This window comes from Phyllostomus discolor, chromosome 9 (assembly GCF_004126475.2).
Source record: "Phyllostomus discolor isolate MPI-MPIP mPhyDis1 chromosome 9, mPhyDis1.pri.v3, whole genome shotgun sequence".
Taxonomy (NCBI): Eukaryota; Metazoa; Chordata; class Mammalia; order Chiroptera; family Phyllostomidae; genus Phyllostomus; species Phyllostomus discolor.
The window spans coordinates 13,882,503-13,893,481 of NC_040911.2; the positions used below are offsets into that span (position 1 = coordinate 13,882,503).

Consider the following 10,979-nt stretch of genomic DNA (forward strand, 5'->3'; position numbering starts at 1 on the left):
TTAAAATGGTCTGTTGAGAGTCATAAAGAGTTCTTTATTCTACGGGTTTTAAAAATAGTTTATAAAGTAAGTGAGCCCTGGCTGGTATTGCTCAGTGGTTTGAGTGCCGGCCTGCAAACCAAAGGGTCACCAGTTCGATTTTTTGATTCCCAGTCAGGGCACATGCCTGGGTTGTGGGCCAGGACCTGGTGGGGGGGACACACGACAGGCACCCACATGCTGACATTTCTCTCCCTTTCTCTCTCCTGTCCCCTCTCTCTAAAAATAAATAAAATATATAAATAAAATAAAATAAGTGAAAAGCAAGATAATTAAAAGAACATAGGTAAAAATATAACATCTATAATATTCGTGATACATATTTTGAGATTCCACCAACAATGAAATTGGTTGCTATTTCTTTTATGCAGTGATTAAAATATTTTCTGTATTAAGAAAATCTAGAATATTGCAATATAGACCATCTTAAATCCAGTTATGAGTTCATTCAAATCTTGAAAATAAGATTTACCCACAGGTCATAGTAGTTATCAAAGCAGGCCCAGTAGAAATTTGGTCTCAGAATCAGAATCAGAGATTCATTATAAACCAATAATGTATTTATTTGGTTATCATGCAGATGTGGTCGAATGAGAAAATTCCAAAGGTGTTCATCTCAGAAATCTAGCTGTTTTATTTAAACCCTTACATAGTACCCTGGGGTAAAAGGTGAAAAGGGGGCTGGTTAGAAACAATCCCATGAGATGTATGAATAAAAGTAAAGTTTCTTTAATGGGATCAAATGAGATTTAGTAACTACTGTTAAGACTATATTCTAAATTTTCAAGCCTGGATTATATTACCTTTAATACTGTGCACCGCTAATTTGAACTACATACATTTCTGATTAAATAATACTAACTGTAAGATAGTGATTTTCATCATTTGTTGAGACTTGCTTTGTATTTTGTATTTGTCAATTTTTATGCATAAAAGGAATGTTTATGTATGCATAAAAAGAATAATTCTATTGGTTGCAGTTATTAGATTAGTCTGTTGGATTCAGATTGTAAATTGCATTGTTCAAATTTTCTATCCTTTTCAATTTTTGCCCAGTTTCTAAGAGAATTTGGGAAAAATTTCTCACTACGATCGTGGATTTGTCAATTTCCCTTTGTTATATATATATTTATACTATTTTAGGTTATGTTATTAGGTACACACAGGTTCAGGGTGGATATACCTTTCTGGTGAATTGTATGTTTAATCATTATTTAACAACCCTTTTAAATCCTAACTGTGCTTTCTGTTTTAAAATGTATTTGCCTACTATGATTATTGCTACCCCAACTTTCATTTAGCAATTATCTGCCTGTTAGATATTCATGTATTACACTTATTCCTCATTTAATGACATTAATTTATTACTAAAATTCAGCATATTGCAATAAAGAAATGAAGACCTAAATAGATCAAGTTATATTTCCAAGGACACACAGATGGACATGGCAGAGCTGCAGACAGATTTAAATGCTAGCAATACGAAGTCTCATGAACTTGAATTTTACTTCCTGGCCCGATCCTCTCATTTTACCCTCAGTGGGGACCTTTGCTTTTTCCTGGTCCTGCACAAGAACACATCGTAGTCTGGGTTTGCCAATTTGTCTGTGGCTGCCACCCTGAAGGATTGCATCTTCTTCTACAAGATCAGGAACTTGGCCAGATCCAGACCTATCAGGGAATTATTGTCCGTAGCCACACCTTTTTTCTAGACCAGTGCCTTGCACGGTTGGATTTTAGTTTAGTTTCCTATTTTGGATTCTGTCTGTCAAGAGCTTCAAGTGCATATAGTTGATAATCCAGGATTAACGTTTCCCTTTGAAATGACTAAGAAAACATATTGTTGAACAACTTTGCCATTCTACTTAGCTGTATTGTCAACAGCAATAGGGGGAAATACTTAGAAGAAAGTTAGCAATTTTCCTCTTAAAATTTTTTTTAAATATATAGAGTACACATGGTTGTTTGTGTGCAGGTGTATATTTTGTGGCTGTACACTGATGAGATAATAAAACTCCAAAAGTGTTTAGAGGTGACTCATTCAACTGCCTTCTTCATCCATGAACTTGCTTCCCCAACCTGAGCCTGAACCCCATGCTGTGGGCTGTAACGGCCCATGTTCATCTCCCTCAACTTCTTGAGAAGCTGTGTTTGACGGGCCGAGCCCAGTGAGCACAGCCCTGCCAGGGAACGTGGGTCTGACTAACCCCTTCGGAGGTGGTCATCTCAGCCCAGCACTCCCTGGGGGGAACGGCATCTTCAGTGATCCCCACCAGCCACAGTGTTGGTGGCTGCTCAGGAGGTGATCAAAAATCTACCAAGACGGCATCAAACAAAGCTCCTAATTGAGACTTGTCTTTAGAAGATTCTGGAACAATGCTCTTTCTTTTGATCGTCTGTGGGAGTGGCTGTCTTCTCTCCCTCAACTGTATGGTATGGAATCACCAAAAAAAATATAATAATTTAAGGAAAAAGGCACTGGAATGACAATAGGTTAATAGTTGTTTCTTTGACAAGGTGTTCAAAGGAGTGAAGTCATAAGTTGCAACAACACTTTATAAGTCATCATGGACACTCAATTTATTATTTTTTCCAAAACTTTGGAAACCTCATTATTGTCAAAACTCTGTAAGGGAATAAAATGCTCCCGATTTCAAGGTTCAGGAATGGCACCGAACGGGTCTGGAACCGCAGCAGGTCAGCAGGGCCTCTCCTCTGTCTCTCGGGCCGCCCACTAACCAGCTGCCTCTTGCACTGGGAGTCCCTGACGTGTCATTTTTTTTCACACACAAAATAAAAATCACAAAAATGCCACCAACTCATTCTTTACCATAGCACTCTCTTCTAATTTTCAAGTTAGTATCTATTGAACATATTCTGGCTGGTTTAATTTGTAGTAAATTAAATAATCATTTTAAAAGGATTTTAATAATAATGTGTTTGGTTTAGAATAGTTGTCTGTTATCTAGTTCCCTTTGAAAATGATGATGACCATGAGTGGTGGGACATATCTTGTTTAGCGTTTAACTTCTATACCTGCATACAATTCAAAATTAATTAATACCTATTTAAAAAAGGATAATCCAAAATATTAAACGCTATGTTCATAAAACTTACATGGATTCCAAAGCACAACCTACAATGATTGCATTATATTTGGGGGCAAAGTAAAGCTTGTTTGCAACTTAAACATCTATGGAATCATGATTAATATTTATTAGCAGTTCCCTTAGAGTTTTTAACTTCTTCCATCTTAAATACAAGGCCTAAGTGAAAAGAAATGAAGGTATATTAGTGGTTTGGGTGTCCACAGCAGTTATAATTGCATGAGCCAGGAAGGATTATGAAAACAACATTTTGGGTAAACCTACTTATTAATAATGCATGGCACATTCCATACTGTTAATTGGCCTTTTATACTGCAAGGCTGGATCTCATACATTTGAAAGCTTTCTGCTTTACCTACAAACTTATTTCTTTATAACTAAAATTAAATTTCTGGAAACAAGAACTTTGCTTTCGGAAAAACCTTCTTCCCAAAACTATATGAACAATAGCTTACCCTTTTTGCCAACCTTAAAAAAAAGTCACAACTCACTCCTCCTGGTTCACACAACGATAACTGAGGTGGACATGGCATACCACTAATAGAAGCTCTTTCCCTCCCTTCTAAGTATTCCATCTAACAAGAGAAAAATCATAATTAGATTTCAAAGTTCTCCAGTTACATGTAATCCCCATTTATTGTGGCTTGTATATGTGACCACAGGTTCTTAAAAACTCATGGCAGCGTGACAATCACCTCTCAGGACAAACCAAGAACTATTTGTTATTCCTTTACAGTTGTTTCTTTATCCCCCAGCAAAACACTGCTTGCCACAGGCTTACCAGGAGGAGTCAGCTCCCAGCAAACTTAACGTGTTTTCTGGGGCTTCTGCTGGGAGACATCTTCTCTTTACCCAAAGCGTGGGCGCTCAGAAAACCAAAGCAGAAGCAAACTGAAATGTTAGCACAAGCGTGGCTGACGCCTCCCTTCTCTCTTTACATTAGCTCCTTCCAGGTGTTTTAAGAATGTAAAACTTATCTTTCCCTGTCTCTTCCTAAAATGTCTTACTAAGCACTCTATTTGTGTGAAAATATGTTAAGTTCTTTAGGAAAAAATATACCCCTGAGGGTGAAATCGGTGTAACCAGACTGGCTATTTGCTGAATCTCTTTTAAATAAAAGTAGGTATGTTCAAACTAATCTTTTAGAAATATCTGGCTTACTCTTAGCCATTAAATCTGGGTAATAAGAATGCTCACCAGGATCTCCCGGGCAGGGAGACTTTTCAAGGACTAAAGGGATTATCCTCAGGGATAAGATTACCGACTAATCACTACTCTCACACTTTAACAAATTAGTTTTAGCTTCTCCATTTTATTCTTCAGCTTAAGCACCCTGTGTTTGCCAGCAGCCCAGGTTTCCAAGGGATGTGGTTCCAACCGTCTTCAGTCAATTAGGTCTAGCCAGTGGACTTACTTTTAGGAATTAAATTCGGGAAGAAAGTTCATATTCTGAGGAGAATATCAAATTCTGAATAGCATCTATGTTCCTGGAACTTTTTTCTCTCCTATCCTCCTTAAATTCAATGACTCTTTCCCTCAACATATAATGAAGTTACTTTGAAATGACGCACGATGACACCCATCGAACGAGTATGATGGGCAACTGAGGCCAAAGGCCGCAAATCATATGTTGGGCAAAATTTCTAAAATGAAGTATTAATTTGAAGAAATGAATCAACTTTCAAAACTTGGAATATAGAAACGTTTTTTGAAAGAGAGGGCGAGAAACTTTATTAACACAGTTCGCGGAGTTGTGGTACATTGTTATACCAACTAAAAATAAATGTCAAAGATTACTTTTGCTTCACAGAATATCGAAATCCTATTACTGACCCCAATCTGATTTCCCTAACCTCCTCCTGAAGCGAGGCATTATCTTCCACAACGATTTTTCTCTGCTTAAGATACACTCCACTGCAGCCTTGATATGTTATTTTTGTAGACTTATATTTATTTGCTTTTCAAGATGTTACAAATTAGTTGCTATAATCCTTTGTAATTTTTGTTACATATTTTTAAATGTAAGTGGCATATTTATATAGTAAAAATTCAGTGAGATGTCCAAAATATTTAAAAAGTAGGATTATAAAATAAGACTCAATCCTCCCTCCCTTATCTCCGCTGTCCCTTTTTCCCCTACAAAAGAGTTTTAGAAGAACTATAGTTATATTTTCAAAAGTTTAATACTTAAAAAATTTGAAATCTCATTTAAGGTAATTCAACATATCAAATATAATGTACTTAAACGATATAATTTTTGAACTATGAAAATAATTTTAGAGGTTATTTTAAAAATAACTTGTCATTAAAGTCACATTTTCAATATTGATGCCTTTCTTTGAGTCTTAGTTTGATATTTTATTTCCTGAAATAAATTGATGGCACTGTTTATCTCAAACTTTATTATGAATTGCCCATTAATATGACTCACCATTTTATTCATTTTATTCATTTTAAAATGTTTACTTTTACATTTTGGTGTAAGATACCTAAATTTGATCTAACCTAAAAGTTCAACAAGGCTTTAAAGTTTTTAAAGACCTTTTAATACATGAAATTGGTATTAAGACCCCAAAAAGCATCTCCAATTGATTCATAAAATACTTAGAAATGCTCCATTTTCTCTATAGAATCTTCTCTATTTAGGTTTTCTAATAGCAAAACACTCCCTTATCTCACTTAAACAGATTTATTGCTGAACAGGAAAGGGAATCTTAAATTATTAATCTTTTTCAAATGCTTTTGTGTGTAATCTACTAATTATAGTATTGAGTATAGTTTGGCCAAGAGAAAGCAAACTAGATTTTTCTTCAATGGCTTTACACTGAGAGGTACAGAATGGTTCAACAGCTTTCTGGCAGCCCACGTTTATGATAACAGCATTTGGAATGCAGAAATGAAGAAAACATAAAAAGACTCCTACACTGCACCACGGCAGTGATTAGAAAGGACAATCTTCGAGCTTTGGAAAACAGAAAACAGAAAGCAAACAACCCAGCCGTCTGCAGCCCTGAGCAAAATCTCTTTCCCATCAAAACTCTGCTGCAAATCCAGCTTCACCTCTTGCAAACGCACAGGCTAGCAGAGGGAACCACAGCCACTCCAAAGTGGAGTTTCAGGCCCATCATTAGTGGTTTCTGTCACCGTCTGTCTTGGTGCTTTTCCTTCATGAATGAAATATGCAAATGGCATCTTACAGTGGCTCTTTCAATGAGGAAGAAGAAGGTCAAGAGACACAACTACCACAGCCAGCGCGTCAGAGATTTGGGACCAATGTACTTACACCTCCAAATGCCTTCAGATTTCAGCCTCTGGAAATATCTAGCCCATTTCTTTATGGCACTGTTGCTTCCATCAGCTGTGGAAATTAACATAAAATAATATAGTAACCCAACAAGTGCTGGACAGCATTCAGAGCGTCAGACTGAGTGAATACTCAAGGCACACTGGCAGTGTACAAAATCTGAATGGTAAATAGCAAGTAAATACCTTCCAATCCACCAGAAGGGGGAAGGATGCTGAGCTGCTACAGCTGCTGCCTGTTCTCTTGTGTAACAGCAAAGGCGGCTCAATCCCGCTGACAGGCTCTGTGAAGCCTGGCTGCCTGTGGGCGTCTGGGCGGTCCTAGTGCCTGCACCAGGTTCGCACAAAAGGTAACCTGGGAGAGCCTCCGGTTTGCTGTGTGATACTTCTGGGGGGGTGTCACCAAGGGTTTCAGGAATGCCAGCTGGTGATGCATCAGGACAGTGGGTTTGACTTTGGGAAAAACGAGCAGTGAACAGGGTCTGCTAGAGCTCCCAGACAGCGCTATTGAAACCGGAAAGGATTATGGATGATCTCGTCTGTTAAATAAATAGTGCTCTTGAAAATGTCAAAACCAGAAGGCTTGTAGCAAGAAAATCAATTTGTACTTTATTGACTGCAATCCATATATTTTGTGTTTTTTTCCCCTCACATTTAAAACACACAGGGAAAAGGAATAAACAAGTAGCGAATTTTAAAAGTTTGGTTTTTCTTTTCGTATATTTGCAAAGTGTTTTTTAAAGGCCTAAAAACTCCATGGCTGGCATATTCTGTCCATAAGGATCAAAGTAAATGCAAAAACAAACAAAACAGAGACCCCCAGAAGCTTATTTTGTAAGAGGCAAAATGTACCAGACTCCACATAAACACCTCCCTTCATCTTTCTCTATTTACTTACCCCACTTTTTTTTCTTTGTAGCACCCTTCCCCATATAACATTAATGTTTTTTAAGTTTAGTTATTGCCTCTAACTGCCCCACTGCAACATAATCTCTGCAAGGGAATCTGTTCTATTTACTCTGATAAAGTAATAGTTTGAGAGCCTAGAAGGTTGCTCAGCACAGAGTAGGCCCTCAGCAAATAATTGTGGGAAGAATGAACTGGACACTAAGCTAAGAAATTACACTAAAGAAAAGCAAGTTCAAAAGTTGATCTCTTAACTGATTCAATTCAATTAGCAGAGAGCTCAGAGCAGCTGTTTTATCGAAGGGACCATACACTTACCTTTAAGGAGCTTATAATTTAAATGTAGAGAAAAGATACTAATAAATGAGGTCTGTCCAGAAAGTATCAGCCATGTAATATGAAAAATGGAGATGTCTACTGAAGAATATACAAGAACAAGAAACCTCAGTCCACTTCAGAGTCGGCACCTTGGGACCTCACACCGTTCTCCCAGGCATGATTAGCTGTCCCATGTATTTTCCTGAATCTCACTGACATTCTGAAATCTCTTCCCTTTCAAAGGTGATTTTAGTTTGGGGAAAAGCCAGCAATCACAGGGCACCAAGTCTGGGCTATAGGGAGGCTGAGTCACCTGGGTTGCCTGATGTTTCACCAAAGAACTCGGCATGAAATGTGATGCATGAGTGGTCACATTGTCAAGATGAAGCTGCCAATCACCAGTTGCCCATAGCTGTGGCCTTCTGAATCATCTAAGTAGTTTCCACAGAGGAATGTTCAAGCTTAATGCAAAATTCGATGCAAATTCATTACTTTCCTCGCTCAGTCTTTTTGAGTGCAACAGCCACACAGTACACATGCTCACTCAACAGTGTCTACTATCCCCATTAACTAATACAGTGAAGTCATCATTGTTCACACATGCACATTCCAGTCATCTCTCCGTGGCTACCAGGTTACACTGATGTCATGCAAACCATTCTCATTATATTAACAATGGCTGGACTTTTTTCAGACAGAATTTGTATGTGTGTAATGAAACAACTATGTGTACATGTAGTATTTGCTATAAGAGACTGAACGCTAAAAGCCAGAAGGTGCTATATTTGCTATGGTCTTCTTGTTTTGTCATTATGGGTATGGAAACATAATATTAAGTAAAAAAGTAAATCCCAGACAACTAACCATGGTACAGTGCTCATAGAAATAAAAAAAAAATAGCAGAATTAAACAATATGCTGTTCAAGCATACATGCAAATGTGATAGAACTATATATTTTAAAAAGTAAGGAATTCATAATCAGACCAGTGATCACTTCCGAGATGAGGGGGTGAAGTATGGCATACAATCTGTCAGTAATGACCTAATTCTTGGGTTTATGGGGAGTGATTATATTATTATGCTTTTTATATTACATAGAGTCTTACAATAAACCTTTGAATGTAGCAAGTACTATGTTTGTTCCTAAAAGAGAAATAAAGGAGAGAAACATCCTATCCCACACAGTGGAAACAGTATGTGCAACAATATTAGAGCAGCCAGTTGAAACCATAATATGGAACAGTGAGAAACAGAAGGAAAATGACTGAGGCCAGGCGAGGTCGGTAGGGGGGAGGAGGGCACGGTCCATGGGCATCTACCTAGGACTAATACCAGTCCTGTTCATCGTAGCTCACATGGTCTCACCTTGTTAAAAAGATGGTTTCGCAAACTTGACCTTAGCAAGTGCTGATTAGTCATGCTACACTGCAGATTTTCAAACAGCACAGTTCTCGGAGAGGCCTTTCAGGGTACTCACCATTAATTCAGAATTCATGTATCAATGGAAATTTCCAACTGTGCATGAAGACCTGATAGATTCTCACTTTGCAAACATATCGATCTCATCTCGCTTCACAACTTCAATTTCATACAAAAATAGCATCATCCCTAGTTACAGAAAGTAATGCATGGTTATGATAGCAAAGGTGAAACTACAGATAAGTACCAAGTAGGTAATAAATTTCTCTATGATGATAGCACTCAGAGACACATTCTGTTGAAAGGCTGGAGTACAGACACATACCCAAACACATTCCACAAAGTTAGAAAGAGTGCAGATATCATTGTAAGGCCTGTCACTTCTTGTATTATTAATTATTTTTGTTAGTATTACCATACTGTCTCTTAATTTGTTACATAATATTCAAACAGAAGGATTGACAAACCATATCCTGCAGGAAACTCCATCCAGTCTGCCACCCGGTTGTGTAAATAAAGTTTTATAGGAACACAGCCATGTGTATCGATTTGCACATTGTCTACAGCTCTGGCAGCAGTTTAGTAGTTACAACATAGACAGTCTGTGCCACAAAACTATTTGCCCTTTGCAGAGAAAGTGCCAGCCCTTGCTAAAAGACACACTTTAATGGGTATATAATATTCCACTTTATGAATATGTAATAAATTAATTTCTCATTAGTGCACATGTTGACTATTTCCAATTTTGTGCTGTTCTAATCATCTTGAATCACAGCTCTTTTCAGCCATCCTAAAAATAAAATCATGGGATCAAAGTAAATATACTACATAAAGGTTTTGAAACATGTGGCCAAATTTTCCTCCAAAACGTTGCACCAGTTGACATCACTACACCACTCACAATAAAACTTCCGGACGAAGAACTTGCCCACTGCACACATGTTCTTACCACCTACCTTCGGTCACTTGCTCTGGTGACGGTTAACCATCTCTCAATTATAATATCAATGACTGGCTTTCAGCCTGTCTCCCCTGACCTCTCTCAGGCCTCTGACATCCTGGCCCCCTTCTCCCTTGGGTTCGAGGCCCTCTGGTTCTCTGCTCTGTCTTTGCTCACTCCATTTGCTTCTTCTTCCCCTCAGCCGTTCTTCCTCTGGCATCTTTCTGGTGGAAAATTTCCAAAAATGGGCCTTGACTCTTGCTTAAACTCACTTTTCTCTCAGTATTTGCATTTGGTCTCTTTTCTCACACCTAGCTTCATAAGATTCTGCCCCCCCCCCCCCCCCCGTGACTACCTGGCGTATTCTACCTGTATGCCAGGATGCTGAAGTGGCCTCCTTACCGGTCTGCTTCTTACAGTTGCATCGTCCTCGGTTTTTCCTATAAAGCTCTAACAGATGGTTTTCATTTTACAAGTTGTCATTATATTAACTCCTGCTCATAATCTGCAATGAATTTACAATGCCTACAGAATAAGGTTAAAAAGCCCCTTCATTGTTATTTAATACTGTTCAAATTGGCCCCAATTTGCCATTCAGGATTTAATTTATCCTTAATTAGATTGTTTGCCAAACTGTGAGCTTTAAAAATATTGAATTATCCCCTATTCATTTATGGGTTTGTTTTAACACGTATATGTTTTTGGTGAGCTCTGTATGTATAATGGGTCTTTTTACCACTTACCCTAATGCCATCTGCCCAACCCATTGAATCAAACCCATTCTTCAAGGCCTAGATTTTGTGCACTTTCTTTCATAAGGTTTTTGCTTCATACCAGCAGCCAGAAAATGTATCTGCCTCCCATAAACTCTCCACAGTACTTATATCTGCACCTGTCATGTAATACTTTCTATGCAATGACTTCTGAAAGTACTTTTTTGCTATTT

The 10,979-nt window shown here is 37.9% G+C and overlaps 1 protein-coding gene across 1 annotated transcript in view; it reads right to left on the minus strand.

The window, feature by feature from the left end:
* The window catches only part of RAB27B (RAB27B, member RAS oncogene family), a 125,506-nt gene extending 118,795 nt beyond the window's left edge, over nucleotides 1-6,711 (minus strand). Inside the window, exons 1-2 of the mRNA XM_028524227.2 lie at nucleotides 6,636-6,711; nucleotides 6,430-6,504 (exon numbers count right to left, since the gene is read on the minus strand). The gene's annotated coding sequence lies outside the window, so the exon portion shown is untranslated. The remainder of the gene's footprint in view (nucleotides 1-6,429; nucleotides 6,505-6,635) is intronic.
* Between the last annotated feature and the right edge of the window lie 4,268 nt (nucleotides 6,712-10,979).